This window comes from Vitis riparia, chromosome 11 (assembly GCF_004353265.1).
Source record: "Vitis riparia cultivar Riparia Gloire de Montpellier isolate 1030 chromosome 11, EGFV_Vit.rip_1.0, whole genome shotgun sequence".
In the NCBI taxonomy this organism is placed as follows: domain Eukaryota; kingdom Viridiplantae; phylum Streptophyta; class Magnoliopsida; order Vitales; family Vitaceae; genus Vitis; species Vitis riparia.
Window position 1 is genome coordinate 6,206,751 of NC_048441.1, and position 12,831 is coordinate 6,219,581.

General features: G+C 33.4%; 1 long non-coding RNA gene and 1 pseudogene across 1 annotated transcript; both read right to left on the reverse strand.

Annotated features, from left to right (window-relative positions):
* Nucleotides 1-450: 450 nt before the first annotated feature.
* On the reverse strand, nucleotides 451-9,941 carry LOC117925754 (annotated as a pseudogene).
* Nucleotides 9,942-10,321: 380 nt separating this feature from the next.
* LOC117925755 lies at nucleotides 10,322-12,343 on the reverse strand. The gene is made up of 3 exons (XR_004653026.1): nucleotides 12,085-12,343; nucleotides 11,802-12,011; nucleotides 10,322-10,761 (listed from the first exon to the last, which is right to left on the reverse strand). It is a non-coding gene; the product is annotated as an uncharacterized LOC117925755 (long non-coding RNA).
* Nucleotides 12,344-12,831: the final 488 nt, after the last annotated feature.

Genomic DNA, 12,831 nt, shown 5'->3' on the forward strand with positions numbered 1-12,831 from the left:
AAATATTTCATAACTTCAAGCTATGCAAATATTTCATTTTATTATAATAAAAAAAAAATTATAGCTAATAACTATGACAAAATTGTTCTCTTTTATTTCTATTATTAGTTAGTACTATGAAATTTTAGTATAATTTTTATTTTTTTGGTTTTTTTTATAGAAACGAAATTGACCTAGCTGTATTTTCTTAACCACCAATACATTGACTATGCATAGGACCATAATCCCTTACTCAACTCAACATGCACTCGTGCTACACAAACAAACACATCTACTGAATGATATAAAGCATCCACCCATAAGAAGAATAATTAACTCCCACATGCAAGTGCGGACATACATAGCAAACTACAACGGCAAGCAAGCAAAGACATGGTTTAACAAATCACAGTGAATATTACCATGAAGCAACAAAATTATACTCAACACAAGCTTTTGGAACATACTAAATGACAAAAAGGTCAAGCTATATAAAAGAAAAGGGAATACAAATAGCAATTGACTGCAACTTATTAGCTATTGTTTAGTTAGGTGGAGTACATAATAGACGCCATACAAGATAATGGCAAAATTGGGAACCCTAAGTACACATTAAGTAAGCATTCCTCCCCAAGGTTTTTTATTGAGTGCAAGATGCAATCGTACTGCAAATTGTAGAAATTGGACTGTGGAGGGGTGAGGGGCAGGGATCAGCACAAGCTGATCATTTTCAGCTCTATTCTCTTGAATCAGTAGTATATGTTTGTAATGAGTATGTCTGGTGCACATACACAAGCAAAGCATGGTGATCCTCACATCCACATAACACAATTTTTATTGGTTCAATGGCCAATAAGGAAGGGAATAATTGGTCTCCCTCAAGTGTGCAGTTGTTTTCATGAGCAAATAAACAAGAGAGAAAGAAAGGGAAGTGTTGGTTGCCTTGTTAAGAAGTGACTTCTGGCTAATATGGAGCAAAAGTGCAGTAACAAATTCTAATGTCATGTAGTTCACACTAAGAAGTTTCTTCAGTATATTTCTCATCACATGTATGCTGGAACGAGCCCCTCTGATCTCATTATAGAGTTCAAAGGTGGTCAAAGGCTCAGGAAGGCTTGCAAGATAACATTTGGCTAAGGCTGCAGCATCAACTGGGTTTACACCCTCTGGAAATGATGTGTTTGAATCTGCAATTGCAAATAAGGTCAACAAACCAGCCTGTAAGTCAACCAAATTACCAGCATCAAATATGAGATCGGGATACCTTTATTGTATAATGAAACCAAATGCTGAATAACTTTTCTGTCTCCTTCTGATTTAAATACGTGTGGTGAGTTTAATCCTAAAAATCAAAAAATGACAAAAAAAGATCAAATCATAAATGGATATTAACATAAATTGTAATTATCCATTTATTTTTGTCTTCTGTGAATTACCTAATAATATGAGATAATCTGCACATTTGACCAAAATATGAGGAATAGGCTGGCTGGAGTGTTGCTGTTGTATAGTTACCTCAATTGGAACTCCAAATACTGAGGATAAAAGTAAGGTGAGTGACTGTCCCCAAGAGGGTCCAGCAGAAAAATTGATTGATATTGGAGTTGCACATAATTGAGTCGAACTAATAATTAGAATAACACTTTCCATCATTATCAAGTAGCTGAAGTAAAAAATTGTACACAACTTGGAAGATAATTAGTTTATTTAAATCATTGACATATTGCAAGGTTATGCTCCAATATCCTTTGTAATTCAATTATACAACTCTACCAAGGAAATTGCAATAAACACATAGCATTCTAAGATTGCAACAAAATCATGTTCCACATTATGCTAGATTTTAGCTTCATTAGACTAAAACAATGTATAGCTCTAGTTTCTAATTCCTTTGTACTGAAGTAAGTCTTTTTTCAGGCCCTCAGAAAGTAGAGTTGATTAGTTTAATAATTTGATGCACTTGGAGTATAAACAAATAGTTCCATTTACACCAAGAAAGTTGGAAAGGAATCCCTCCTCAGTAATGCTAAGTTTGAATAAAATCCATCTAAATTATGTTGTGGCAATAAAATCACATATAGCTCATAAATTTTCTATTGAAGACCTGTTCTGCAATCACCTAGAGAAGATAATACTTCTAAGAAGGTGGTAGAATGAAATTAGACCAAATTCATACAACTAAATGGTAATTCATTTGAAGACCGCAATGCATGTTGCACCAAAGTAAAAACATAAACATACCATATATAAAATGATAATCAAGTTAGCCTCAAAAACAACATGAAGGATAAGATGTGAGGATCATAGAGGAATAAACAGGCTAAGTCAAAACTAAATTCCATGAGAAAATTAAGAAAATTGCAAGCACCATACCACTAAGCTTGCATGATATACCTTACAAAAATTGTCTATTGGAAAACAATGATTACTCTAGCTAAATAGCGCATTTTGTCTAGATAATTGTGCAAAATAAGATCAGATTCAGTGGTGGTTGGCTTGTACCAGGAAGCAAGATTCTATTTTGTACCATAAATATTCATTCCAATCAATAAAATCCAAAGCCTCTATTTGCATATCTAAGAAATCCATGTCAAACTATGTTAAATGGTTTTTGATATGGAACAACGTTAAGCATTCCTAGTGTTAGTGAGCTTTTTGACAAGACAGAATGAATTAATAGCAGATCTGCAATTGCAGAGTTGAATCATATGCTCTATGATTTTGTCCCTGTAATTCACCCATCAGTACTACAAGGTAAGAAATTCACAAAATTAACAGATTGGTAGAAATGCCAGAACAATTATAAAAAATGCTTAAACCATAAAAACATGTGAGACATCACAGAGAGAGAAAAAACTTAATGGTAATTGATATATATATGTATGTACGTATATATATATATATAAGGAATGAGAAGAAAAAGGTTGCTGCATAGAAACATTCATTTGAGCTATAACATGGTCAAATTTATATGAAACTTACCATCAGTACTTGCAACTCCCTACAAATGAGAACAAATTGAGTAAGAAAATTACACAAGCATACACAAACAAGAAGTTTGGTAAGAGATGCACCTTTTGTCATCGTTCAATATTAGTCAAAATAGTCTTACTTTTTTCAGCAGTCACTTTTGCTACCTGAACAAAAATAGTCATCTCAAATATGTAAGACATCAACTTAAACTATCTCCTAACAACTGACATATCTAATACAGCAAATAAGAATGTGATAAATTCAATCTTTTCCTCTTTTCTTCGTTCTTCTTTCTCATTTCTCCCCAACTTGTTACAAGGGTTGCTATTACACCTAGGGATCAAATCAAACAGAGCACACAAAAATCTACAAGGTGGACAACCTAATTGGCAGCAACCATACAAAAAAACAACAAAAATAACCAGATGCCAAAAATAAAGTATGTCTGGTTTAGTTTCACCCTTTAATTTTTAATATTGTCACAAATGTCATGGAATTTTTAATTGCATGTATGTGTATTAATTCTGGAGGGAGAAATAAAAGGCAGATTTTGAAGAATAGATTTCCTAGTAACTTATCTAGATTGCTGGAATATGGGCTGTTGTGCATCTGTGCTACAGTAAACAGAAAAAGTAATAACAGCTGTCTTCAACCAAAAGTTTTTCCAAGCATGATCATCCTCACTTAGATGAAAGCCTTTTTTGACTTCCCCGCTTCAAGTTCTTTTATGCATCAGTAGAACATATACCTTAATTTTTCCTTAAGCGTCACAACTCTACGGTGCAATAAAGATGATTATATGTATTCTTGTTATTAACACATTTTTCACTAGGAAAACATTGGAAAAAAATTTCCTTTTAATTTAAAATGATTACAATCTCTATTGCCTTTTCGGGGAAAAGAAAAAGTGTATCTCCTGTGTCTTCCTCCAATGGAGTTGTCAATTGAGGAATTGAAGAAAACTAATCCCAAATTGAGAAGCCTTTGAATATTCATATTTGCATACTAGAGCCTCAAGCCTAACTTGACTTGAGTGTTGTAGATTTGAAGACTTGATTTGAGCCTTTTTTTTTTTTTCTATTACTTGATTTGGATTTTGATTTGAACAACTATAACCAAGGAAAGTGAAAACTCTTGCTTGGATAGAGGCAACCTTTGGAGATTTGAGTCTTGAAGTTTCAATAAAACATTGATTGAAAATTTGAAGACTAGAACATTTGAAGTCTTGATTTCAATTTTTTTTTTTTTTTTTGTTTACTTGAATTGGATCTTGATTTGAACAACTATAACCAAGGAAAGTGAAATCCTTGATTTGGCCTTTCGAGATTAGAGTCTTGAAGTTTCACAAAAACATTGATGGAGAACCTGAATAGGTTGATCTTAATCAAGGAAGCCTTTTAGAGATGTTAATCATGAAACTTTGAAGATCTTTTGAAGCTTTGAAGATTCATAGACTCTTTAGAGCCTCCTCTAAGGACTAGAAGATACTTGAGAGCCTCATTTAAAGATCCAAAGACATTTTAGAGCCTCATTTGAAGAGTCATAGATCTTTTAGAGCCTTTTTTTTAGATTCAAAGATACTTTGGAGCCTCCCATAACAGATTCAAAGACACTTCATACCTCTTTTGAAAAAGTCTTGAACCTCCCTAGAAGAGCTTGAGTCTCACTTGGAGAGAAAGTTCTCAACTTCATGTCTTTTGAATTTAGCCTTGAAGGTTAAGGGCTTCTCCTTTCTAGGAGTTACAAAGACAATATTTTTGTAGTCTTCAATCACAATAGAGTTATTCCTTAATCTTTGCAATGAACTAAAGTTACTTAAACAAATAATTTTAATAATCTAAAATATGATGTGCAACTTTCAGTTAGCCACAATTTCACGGGCAAGTTTATGGACTAATAAAAATACAACTTGTCCCCAAAATTGTTGGCTTCATGTGACACATTGAATTGGTATATTTTTTGAAAATTTATTCAATGTGGAAACCTTTAATTAGCCACAATTTTAAGGACAAGTTGTATTTTATTAGTCCATATAATTACAAAACAATTGACCTTCCTCAATTGAGGACCTCATGCAACCACAGTGAGTTGTTTTATTTTTTGAAAATTTATTCAGTGTAGAAACTTTCAAATGAACATTTATTCATTGTGGAATGTTTCAATTGGCCATAATTTTATGGACAAGTATTTTTTCATTAGTCCATATTACCCTAATGTAAATACATGGCTAATTGTGACTTGCTAATTATTACCCTTCTACATTTGCACTGGCAGGACATAGAATTCATAATCGTTGGAAATTTCTTCATGTAGTTACATGGTGATTTTCTCAACCCACTTCAATACACTGTTTACATTGCTTTCTTATCATTGTCATCAAGATAAGACCAGCTAAAAAAATGTAACATTTTTTAAATCAACATCTTTTCCAAGGCCTTGATGGCTAATTGACTGGATATACCCACTTGGAGAGTAATTTCCTTCGATCTCATCCATTAATTTGTATATCAGACCATAAAATACTTTGCATTTATACTATGCACATATAGAACCATCACTCAATTTGTGAAAAATTGGAGCCATCTTGGATTTTATTAGATATTTGTTATGTTTTTCTTCATGAATCCACCCTAGCCACCACATAGTGGTAATCCCTCTTTCCAAATTTCCTTGAAAGGCATTATCGTTTCTTCCGATTAGCAAGCTTTTCACTTTTTAACCTCATAATCTTCATAAGGAATAGGATCCCTCCAGCTTTTCCTGACTTTTGCAAGCCCTTCTAAGATGTGTTCCATCCAACACAATCACAATGACTATTCAGAGGCAGGTGATTATGAATTAATAAGCAAACTTTTCACTTTTAACCTCATGAATCTTCATAAGGAGTAGGACTAGTCAGACTTTTCCTGCCTTCAGCAACCACATCTAAGATGGATTGCATCCAACAGAATCACAATGACTATTCAGAGGCAGGTGATTATATGTTATAATTAGGAAAACACTTTCACTAAGTTTGTTTTTTAAGTTTATATCAAGGAACTCCTAATTTCAAGTTGTCATAACTCCAACTCTGTGAAGCTCAATAACTCGTATAGTCAACCTAGGTGCAGATGCATTCAGAGCAATCCATTGCAGATTACAATCACAATGAATGTGGTAATGGATAAAAGCCTCAAGGTCCATTTGAGCTACCGCAGTACCACACTCCTCTTCCACCACACTATCTTAAAGCTTCGCAATTTCCTCCCTCAACATATTAGGCCAGACAACATGACCTAACCTCTATTGATCTTTCCTTCCTCTCTATGTATCCTTGGACTCTCTTGCTGACCATATATTCATAAGCCAATCCAAGTCATCACATGGTTCAAATAAATCTCCTCTTATCATCATGCTTCAACCTCAACTCTTTCTCCAATTATAATTTCATTTTCTTTATTTCTTTAGCATTTTTTTTTTTTATAGGAAACGACAAAGGAATATATTGATAAAAAGGATGTACAAGAAAAGGATGAGGAATCTTCCCACCAAAGAAAAACAAAACTACACGGAATCAAATACAAGAAAATACAAAGTAAAAACAAGCAAACTCTCTAGGTTAGGCCAACCCATTGGGATTACACATCGCTAACTAATCAAGTTGTAACACGTTAAGGAGAATCCCCTTAAAAACCTTAGAACAAAAAGCCCAAAGAGAAGCAAGGAAATGAATAGAATCCCAAAGGTTCTCTTAATTCCTTGCTTTATCCTAAAAAATTCTTGCATTTCTTTCCCGCCATACCACCCAAATTAAAGCGATGCATACAGCTTGCCATAAAACAATCTCTCTCTTAGAATATCCAAAACCGTTAAATTTTCTTCACCATTATCCCTTAGTATGTTTCATCAAATATACCCTAGCTTCAATACAAACTTTATTACAAATTGGACACAACTTCCTGCATGACCCATGTGTTGCTTCAAACATGCCTAACCTTAATCATCTTGAGAGAGAGCTTACAAGTTACAGCCCTACTTCCTTGAACATGCATCTCAATATTCTAACCACTATTCCTTTAACATGTAGATCCTTAATTGTAAAATTTTGTAGGTGAATACAATTCAAAATTCAACTATTCAAATACTAAACATGTTGTTGTCCCTACCAATTTAGTCATACTATAAGCCTGTAATACAAAACTAAGTCCTTAGATGTTACCAAAGTAATCAAAATGGCACTGCAGCTAAACATTTACTTAGTTACTATTTATTACTTGTTACTTAGCATAATCAAGCTTACTAACATAGTAAATGTTAAACGCTAAGTTATGACAAAGTAAATCAGTTACTATTAAATTACTGGTAAACATACTTCATATTTTATACTAAGCTATTAGAGAGCAATATGTAAAAATTAAAAAAATCAATAGACTAAGCATACGCTTGGTAAATCAACTTAATGACTTAAAGTAAATATTAAGAAATAAGTTTTAAGTCAACAAATTCAACAAAATTTAAATTAAAGTCATTTTAAGTCAATAAGTTTTAATTTTACCAAGCACCATGTAAATTGAATCAAATCCTAAAACAAACAAATAAGGAATAAAAATAAAAATAGAGACAATAAAATAATTAAATAATGTATTTCAATATATACATTAACAAAATGGAGAAAAAAAAATCAACTATAATCTTACAACCTCAAACTCTAATGTATTTCAAGTCCTTCATCTAACACAATGTGTTTTTTTACCGCTAATGTGGCTATCTAGAGTCATAATTAGCTAATGATTAGTGTTTGAGTTGCATTTAGAATTTGAGAAGTTTTGTTATTGGAAATTTCTCCTTAAAAGAAGTTTCTACATTTTTAAACTTTCTAATTTCTTAAACATTTTTTTCTAAAGTTTCTATTTGAGTTTACTTAAAAATCTAGAAGTCTTCTTCATTAGAAACTCTTATTACAAGAAGTTTTTATAAAGTTAAGTTTCTAATTTTAGACAAAAAGTTACTATTTTATTTTAATCTTATTATTTAGAGGTTCAGGTGTTTTAGGAAATAAATAAGAGTCATAACAAGTTGCTATATTGGTTAGGTTTCTTTTTTCATAGTTTTATTCAGGTTTTAAGGTTTTCTAAAGCTTACAAATAAGGGTAATCAATGTAAAACTGAATTAATGAATGACCAATGATTTATAATTCTTGCATACCCTACAAATTTTAATGGTGAGACTCCATTATTTTTCTTCTAAGACACTAATGTTTCCATCTTTTATCCTTTATCTTACTTTTCCTATCTTTTATTTTACTTTTCCCCATTACCATAATTTTTATTATTCATTTTCCTTCTTAAATCCTAAAAGATTGAAATCCTAGTCCACCTATTTGATTGTGTACAACCATCCTACGATTGTCCTACATCACAATTATACAATTACTTGATTGGAGTTGACATAGAGTATTTTCAACCAACTTTACTAAGGGGTTGGATTTAGTTATACAACAACTTGACCGGTAGTCAAGTTAGGGTGTCCAACTCAATTATACACTACTAGTCTACCACATTATTTTAGCATGTCAAGTTTGCTAGAAGCTTATTTTCAACTCGAAACTAAGAGCCATTAAGAATTACTTCTTGTTTTTAGCTTTAGCTAGAAGTTTAAGTGAAATCGAAGTTATTATTTTGAAGAAGCAAAATTGATATTATAAAAACTTCCATTAAATATGAAAAAGCTCCTACATTAGTAAGAAATTGGCTTCTATAAAATACAACATTTTCCTCGATTTCATACTGAGCTATTTTTTAAGTCAAAAAACTCTTTAATAAAACTACCCAAATATGCTTGAAAGCTCATATTATTCAGCTTAAAAAGGAAATCTTGACTTCTCAAAAGCCAATCCAATGGGGAACTATGTAATACAAGATGCTACTTTGCACTAACTAACTAAGCCTTCGAGAAGTAGGAGCTCAAATTCGAAAATATTCCCATAATTTTCAAACTTACAATTTATCCTTATGCTAGAATAGCTAATAGAGTTCCCAAGTATGTCCCACTTTTGTTCCATGCCAAATTAAGTTTGATTTTCATTTCTTTAGCCTTATAAGGGTTGAGATTTGTTCATTTGGTGAATGACTAATTGATGCTAAACTTAGTAAAACAATGGAGATCAACAAAAATATCTACATCTTCCATCTTTTCCACTTTTTGTTTAGGTTATAAAGATTGTATCTAACCAATAAAATTTGACACAAAATACCCAAGCTGTTCTTCTAATGGTTGCTAGAATTTTGATGGTACGTGATTTATTCATTAATCATAAATTTAAAAGAACTCAAGTTAAATATGAAATGACTGGTGTAAATCAATAAATTAAATAAAATACAGGAAAAGAAACTTGTCAGTTGACAAGACCTTGTTTTAGGTTAATATAAAAGGTGAATTTCTTAGATATGAAGTATTCTCTGGGCAGGAAGCCTAAGTGCACAACATTTAAGCCTCACTTTTAGAGTTGTGAATCTGAAAGGAAATATTTTAACAGATGATTCTTAAGCCTTTTTCCTTAGGCCCTTCTGTGAGTTGAACTATATGCAGTTTGCCTGTAAGCCCCAAAAGGCTAAAATAATGGCTGTTCTAATTTAGTCAGCAGGGGAATTAATTTTCTGTATTCATCAGGACACTACCTCTATGATTGACAAGCAAATAGAGAAGGATCCAAATTGTGTGATCTCCTAGTAGTAAATTTACAGAAACCAAAAACTGGCGTACATAATCTAGGCCATAAAAGAATAGAACCAAGCTGTTCAAAATAGTTTTATAGTAAACCAGAAATATGATCAACATTCTGTTGGGAAAAAATATTCAAGGTTCTTACAACAACTAAGAGATCAAAATGCTTTGAAATAGTAGCGTCCTAAGATGAAAATTGATAGGCAAAACAAAGAGAAATACCTTGTAGGTCCAAGGATATGTAGACAAGTCCATTATTCCATTATTTAAACCCTTAATCTTTACACTTGTTAACCCTACTCCAACCCATTCATAAAATGGTCCAGCATTCCACAAACAACACAAAAATAAAAATAAAAAATAAAAAATCAGTTAGTGATAAAGAGCATATGAAAGGAACTTCAAACCTAGTTCAAGTCATGTTGTAGTCCACAATACATTCCCATAAGCAAGTAGGTTTGTAATTAATAAAATGCATATTCATTCTGACTTGCATATCCTAGGTGCAAAAGTTCAACAACAGCAACAATAAAAAAACAACAGCTAGTCTCATAAAAGGCAAGAAGTTCTTTTGCATATGCCCTACATCCAACTTATGAATGTAAATGAGTGACATAAAGCAATCAATTGACTAATGCAATAACTATAAAAATGGTGTTTGACATTTTAAAAACCCCCGGTATATCTCATGACGAGTAAATGTCATCATCCAGGAAATAAAAATTAGCCCTGAAATAATAAAAAAGTACAAAAAGATGTCAAACAAAGCAATTGCAAACTAGCTAGTTGCAATGAACATTTTATCCGAAGGACTTGTGAAGGTTAAAACACCACATAGGAGAAGGCAATGTATGTCTGCACTGTGTTTCTTTTCCAATAGAAGCATATAGCCCATTGCACCATAAAAAGTTAGTGTGAGGCAATCAAAACAAACAACCAGATCCTTCCAGCAAGTGTCAAGCACTTAAGTAAATAAAATAAAGGAGGGCAACTTACTTGTAGGCCAACAGTCATGCTCAAAAGAGCAATCTCATTTTGTCCTGCCTTGAGAGAAATGGGAGACTCAAATTTGAAGGGTGAACGTGATCCATTTCCAGATGCACTACCTGAATATTGGAAAATATAATAGATAACCAATGATAAATTATTTAGATGATTGAAATATATTTTGGAACTTAATAAATCATTGACATAATATTCATATGAAAGTTAAAAATGAAGTGATATCAATAAAGGTACCAATTGATATCTATATGGGACACAGCATGAAAAATTTGAATAAATATTAGGGTAATATATAATGACACTAATCTATATGGGAGATATTGACAGATATTGAAGGCTAAGATAGCATGCACTCAGAATAATGCACTACTATGTACCAAAATTCTTCACTTTAATATGAAAGAGAAAAATATCAATGGAACGGCATTTTCTTATTGAGTAAAGAATACCTAATAAATAACCAGTTATTAGGATTTAGGGCAGAGATCAATAATAAAGCTGGATGGTAATAATATGTTCTATTCCTAAACAAAATTCAATTTAACTAACCACTAAGAGATCAGGTCTCTTTATAGGAAAATCATAAATATATTGACATTAAGAGGCATTGATTAATTAATCATCAAGCAACTTTACTTCAAAGTAGTTTGAAATTAATATTATATGTTTTCATTTTACAACAGAAATACTGCAAGCATGAAGTAAGAAATAAGGGTTTAAGAATAGGAGTGAGATAAATAAGGGCTTTGAAGAATTCAAATGATCAAAATGCAAACAAATCAAATCCAAGCAATTCAATTCTCAATTGCAACACCCACAACAGCAAGATTCACTAACATAAATCAAGATGAATCAAGTCAAACACGAAGAATTCAATCCCAATTGCAACAGCCAAAACAGATCAAGATTAATATGCATAAACCTCAATTCTTTATCGGAACACTCATCAGATCAATATTAATCCACACAAATCCAGAACAGTCAAATCAAATCCAAGCAATTCGATTCCCAATTGCAACACCCACAACAACAAGATTCTCTAACATAATTGAAGAAGAATCAAATAGAACACAAAGAATTCAATCCAATTGCAACAGCTAAAACAGAAAGACTCGGTAAAATAAATCACCAACAATCATACCTCACGCAAACATTCTCCATTCTCAAAGCAAAAACTCACAAGAGCAAGCCTAGGCCTCCGAACGCCGATCCTCATTTCTGACCGCAACTGATCGAGTCAGTCCCGCTCTCCAAACCTCCTTAACAAACTTTCCTACCCGAACTTCAACGATGTCCCAGACTTAATTCCGTCAAGAAACGACCACTCCTGCTCTATCACGCCGATTTTGTTCTGCATGATCATCAGAACAACTATAAACAAAGCATAAAAAATTTAAAAAAAAAAAACACGTCAAGAATCTCACATAGAGCGCCTCGGTGAGCTCGGGCCCCCAGAATCCCCTGCGGCCGGGCATTGCGTTGATGGCCGGGACGAACGCGAGGGTTTGTCCTGACGGGCAGAGGGCCGCCGTTGGGTGGGATCCCTAGATCAGGAGGGTCGTCAGCCGGAGGAAACATCTCTTATCACAGCTTGAGTTTGGAAACGATACGGTGGTAGGGCTTTTTCTTGGAAATGACGTGAGATTTTCTCGGTAAAATGCGAGAAACAGATACGAAACAAAGCAGTAACAAAAAGAACACGTCAAGAATCCCACGTAGAGCGCCTCGGTGAGCTCGGACCCCCCGAATCCCCTGCGGCCGGGCATTGCGTCGATGGCCAGAACGAACGCGAGGGTTAGGTTTAGAGTTAGGGTTTCTCCTGACGGGCAGAGGGCCGCGGTTGGGTGGGATCCCTAGATCGGGAGGGTCGTCAGCCGGAGGAAACATCTCTTATCACAGCTTGAGGTTGGAAACCATACGGTGGTAGGGCTTTTTCTTGGAAACGACGTGAGATTTTCTCGGGAAAATGCGAGAAACTGATAGGAAAGCATGGAGTGAGGCTGTCTCTCAAATCTCCTTTATATGCGATTCGTTTTCCAGTTTTCTTGAGCGTTTCTTGGAGGTTGTGCAGAACAGCGCCTACTACTAATCGTCCGCATGAGAGCTAAGCTAACTTCACTTCTGAGTTCTGACAATAAATTTACATTTTTACCCTGGACAATTACCATAAA